Source organism: Triticum dicoccoides, chromosome 5A (assembly GCF_002162155.2).
Source record: "Triticum dicoccoides isolate Atlit2015 ecotype Zavitan chromosome 5A, WEW_v2.0, whole genome shotgun sequence".
Taxonomy (NCBI): domain Eukaryota; kingdom Viridiplantae; phylum Streptophyta; class Magnoliopsida; order Poales; family Poaceae; genus Triticum; species Triticum dicoccoides.
Window position 1 is genome coordinate 224,636,325 of NC_041388.1, and position 5,173 is coordinate 224,641,497.

The following is a 5,173-nucleotide window of genomic DNA, read 5'->3' on the forward strand; positions in this document are numbered from 1 at the left end:
ATTACAAAATTACCTCTCGTTATGTTGAGATTGCTATTGTTTCTTTCTTCTTCCTTGCATATGGTAGTTTTTTCTTGTCTTGATAATTTATTTGCTTATAAAATCCCTATGCATAGGAAGCATGTTATACTTAAACTTGTTTGTCACATGTTTTATGATGCTCTCTTTGCGTTTTAATTGCTATCTTTCATGTGGACCATCATTAAAATTATCAATGCCTAGCTAAAAGGCTTTAAAAGAAAAGCGCTTGTTGGGAGACAACCCAATATATTTATTTTCTATTTTTGGATAAATAATTCATCTAGTCTCTGGTTAGATGTGGTTTTATGTTTTAATTAGTGTTTGTTCCAAGTAAGACCTTGGCATAGCTTACGGTGATAGTTGATTTGATCCTACTGAAAAACAGAAACTTTTGCACCCAAGAGATTAGTTTTGATTTTCAACAGAAGGGCGATAAAATACTTATTATTTTTAAAGAGGATAAATAAAGAAATTGTCTAGAAGTTCCTAATTTCTCAGGAATTTTGGAGTTACATAAGTATTCAAAATATCCAGATTGCTACAGACTGTTCTGTTTTTTGACAGATTCTGTTTTTCGCGTGTTGTTTGCTTATTTTGATGCATCTATGGCTAGTATCGGGAGGTATGAACCATGGAATAGTTGGAATACAATAGATATTACACCAATATAAATAAAGAATGAGTTCACAACAGTACCAAAAGTGTTGATTTATTTTCTTATACTAACAGAGCTTATGAGATTTTCTGTTGGAGTTTTGTGTTGTGAAGTTTTCAAGTTTTGGGGTAAGGATTTGATGGACTATGGAATAAGGAGTGGCAAGAGCCTAAGCTTGGGGATTCCCAAGGCACCCCAAGGTAATATTCAATGATGTCAAAAATCCTAAGCTTGGGGATGCCCCGGGAAGGCATCCCCTCTTTCGTCTTCGTCTATCGGTAACTTTACTTGAGGCTATATTTTTATTCACCACATGATATGTGTTTTTCTTGGAGCGTCTTGTATGATTTGAGTCTTTGCTTTTTAGTTTGCCACAATCATCCTTTCTATACACACCTTTTGGGAGAGACATGCACGAATCGTGATCTATTAGAATATTCTATGTGCTTCACTTATATCTTTTGAGCTAGGCAATTTTGCTCTAGTGCTTCACTTATATCATTTTAGAGCACAACGGTGGTTTTATTTTATAGAAATTTATGAACTCTCGTACTTCACTTATATTATTTTGAAGTCTTTAGAACAGCATGGTAATTTGCTTTGGTTATAAAATTAGTCCTAATATGATTGGCATCCAAGAGGAATATAATAAAAACTTTCATATAAAGTGCATTGCATACTATGAGAAGTTTGATTCCTAATGATTGTTTTGAGATATGAAGATGGTGATATTAGATTCATGCTAGTAAGTAGTTGTGAATTTGAGAAATACTTGTGTTGAGGTTTGTGAGTCCCGTAGCATGCACGTATGGTGAACCGTTATGTAACAAAGTTGGAGCATGAGATGTTTTTTGATTGTCTTCCTTATGAGTGGCGGTTGGGGACGAGCGATTGTCTTTTCCTACCAATCTATCCCCCTAGGATCATGTGCATAGTACTTTGTTTCGATGACTAATACATTTTTGCAATAAGTACGTGAGTTCTTTATGACTAACGTTGAGTCCATGGATTATACGCACTCTCACCTTTCTGCCATTTCTAGCCTCTCTAGTACCGCGCAACTTTCGTCGGTACCATAAACCCACCACATATCCTTCCTCAAAACATCCACCATACCTACCTATCATGGCATTTCCATAGCCATTCCGAGATATATCGCCATACAACTTTCCACTGTTCCATTTATTATGACATACATCATCATTGTCATATTGCTTTGCATGATCATGTAGTTAAAATCGTATTTGTGGGAAAGCCACCATTCATCATTTTTATACATGTTGCTCTTGATTCATTGCACCGCCGGAGCCATTCACATAGAGTCATATTTTTGTTCTAAGTACCGAGTTATAATTCTTGAGTTGTAACTTGTAAGTAAATAGAAGTGTGATGATTTTCATTATTAGAGCATTGTCCCATGTGAGGAAATAAAAAAAAGAGGAGGGGAAATGTTACTATCCTTTTTTTGCCACACTTTTGCTTCAAACTAGCACCATGATCTTCATGATAAAGAGTCTCTTATGTTATCACTTTCATATACTAGTGGGAATTTTTCATTAGAACTTGGCTTGTATATTCCAACAATGGGCTTCCTCAAACGGCCTAGGTCTTCATGAGCAAGCAAGTTGGATGCACAGCCACTTAGTTTTCTTTTTTGAGCTTTCATAAACTTATAGCTCTAGTGCATCCGTTGCATGGCAATCCCTACTCACTCACATTGATATGTATTAATGGGCATCTCCATTGCCCGTTGATATTCCTAGTTGACGTGAGACTATCTCCTGCTTTTTTGTCTTCTCCACAACCACCGTCTATTCCACCTATAGTGCTATGTCCATGGCTCACACTCATGTATTGCGTGAAAGTTGAAAAGGTTTGAGAATGTCAAAAGTATGAAAAAATTGCTTGGCTTGTCAGCGGGGTTGTGCATGATTTGAACATTTTGTGTGATGAAGATGGAGCATAGCCAGACTATATGATTTTGTAGGAATAAGCTTTCTTTGGCCATGTTATATTGAGAAGACATAATTATTTTGTTAGTATGCTTGAAGTATTATTGTTTTTATGTCAATATTAAACTTTTGTTTTGAATCTTATGGATCTGAACATTCATGCCACAATAAAGAGAATTACATGGATAAATATTTTATGTAGCATTCCACATCAAAAATTCTGTTTTTATCATTTACCTACTCAAGGACGAGCAGGAATTAAGCTTGGGATGCTTGAAACGTCTCCAACGTATCTATAATTTTTGATTGTTCCACGTTTTTATATTATCTGTTTTGGATGTTTTATATGCATTATTAATATGCTATTTCATATGATTTTTGGGACTAACCTATTAACCTAGAGCCTAGTGCCAGTTTCTGTTTTTTTCCTTATTTTAGAGTTCCGCAGAAAAGGAATACGAAACGGAGTCCGAACGGAATAAAACTTTTGCGATGCTTTTTCTTGGACTAGAAGACACCCAAGAAACTTGGAGTCCAAGTAAGAAGATCCACGAGGCGGCCACAAGGGTGGAGGGCGCGCCCCCAACCTTGTGGGCCCCTTGGTGACCCCCTAACCTAGATCTTCCTCCTATATATACTCTTATATCCCAAAAACTTCTAGGGGAGCCACGTAACCACTTTTCCACCGCCGCAACCTTCTGTACCCGTGAGATCCCATCTTGGGGCCTTTTCCGGCATCCTGCTAGAGGGGGATTCGATCACGGAGGGCTTCTACATCAACACCATTGCCTCTCCTATGAAGCATGAGTAGTTTACCTAAGACCTACGGGTCCATAGATAGTAGCTAGATGGCTTCTTCTCTCTCTTTGATTCTCAATACAAAGTTCTCCTCGATGTTCTTGGAGATCTATTCGGTGTAATACTCTTTTGCGGTGTGTTTGCTGAGATCCGATGAATTATGGATTTATGATCAGCTTATCTATGAATATTATTTGAATCTCCTCTGAATTCTTTTATGCATGATTTGATATCTTTGCAAGTCTCTTCGAACTATCGGTTTGGTTTGGCCAACTAGATTGGTTTTACTTGCAATGGGAGAAGTGCTTAGCTTTGGGTTCAATCTTGCGGCGCTCGATCCTAGTGACAGAAGGGGAACCGACACGTATTGTATTGTTTCCATAGAGGATAAAAAAGATGGGGTTTTCATCATATTGCTTGAGTTAATTCCTCTACATCATGTCATCTTGCTTAAGGCGTTACTCCGTTCTTTATGAACTTAATACTCTAGATGCATGCTGGATAGCGGTCGATGTGTGGAGTAATAGTAGTAGATGCAGAATCGTTTCGGTCTACTTGACATAGACGTGATGCCTATATTCATGATGATTGCCTTAGATATTGTCATAACCTTGCGCTTTTCTATCAATTGCTCGGTAGTAATTCGTTCACCCATCGTAATATTTTCTATCTTGAGAGAAGCCTGTGGCCCTCGGGTCTATTTTCCATCATATAAGTTTCCGATCTACTATTCTAGTTTCCTATTTACTTTCTTTTGAAATATTTTACTTTCCGTTCCATAAACCAAAAATACCAAAAATATTTCTTTACCGTTTATCCATCTCTATCAGATCTCACATTACAAATAACCGTGAAGGGATTTACAACCCCTTTATCGTGTTGGGTGCAAGGTTGGTGTTTGTTTGTGCAGGTATTCGGTGGCTTGAGCATTGTCTCCTACTGGATTGATACCTTGGTTCTCAAAACTGAGGGAAATACTTACGCTACTTTGCTGCATCACCCTTTCCACTTCAAGGGAAAAACCAATGCAAGCTCAAGAGGTAGCAGTTACTGTTGGTGGCCTTTGTATTCAAATATGGACGGAGTGGAGTAGTACTATCTTTATCTTAGCCTCGTAGGGCTCTCTAGCGCCTATGCTCGCCTCCCCGCCTCACCCACCGGGTCACGCCATTGATAATCCCTTAGATCCCAGGACCTGTGGGCTGCCTTCTCGCTGCGGCCCGCAGCACTGCCACCTTTGAGCGAAACCCACATGTCTTTCAAAGGGGATCCATTGCTCTGGAATCATAGACCGGTGGCGCCGGAGCACATGCTAGGGCTGCATTTCAGGTGGTGGGCAGCAATGGCAAATTGGATCGAGGAACTATCGCATTGATTGGAGACAAGTTCGAAGGAGCTACGCCTGGCGAAGCACAAGGCGGAGGCGCAAGTCGATCTCAGGGGAGAGATGCTGAGGGATGTCAACATATGGCAGCGTCGCATTGATTTCAAGCTGGGGCTAATGGCAGAGATCATATTCATGGAGTCGACTGTAGAGGGAAGAACGCGCATGCCTGCGGAATGGCATGAGCAGCTGGTGCAACTATTCAAATAGGTGGTAGGACAAGCCAAATCCTGGGACCAGCTGCGGCGGCGCCACTAGGCATGCAGCATAGGCGATGCAGTGACCTACTCGGTTGCTGCTGCAGTGAACTTGCGACGCCATGTCGGTTTGCAATCGTGACAATCACTCCATCTATATGTATTG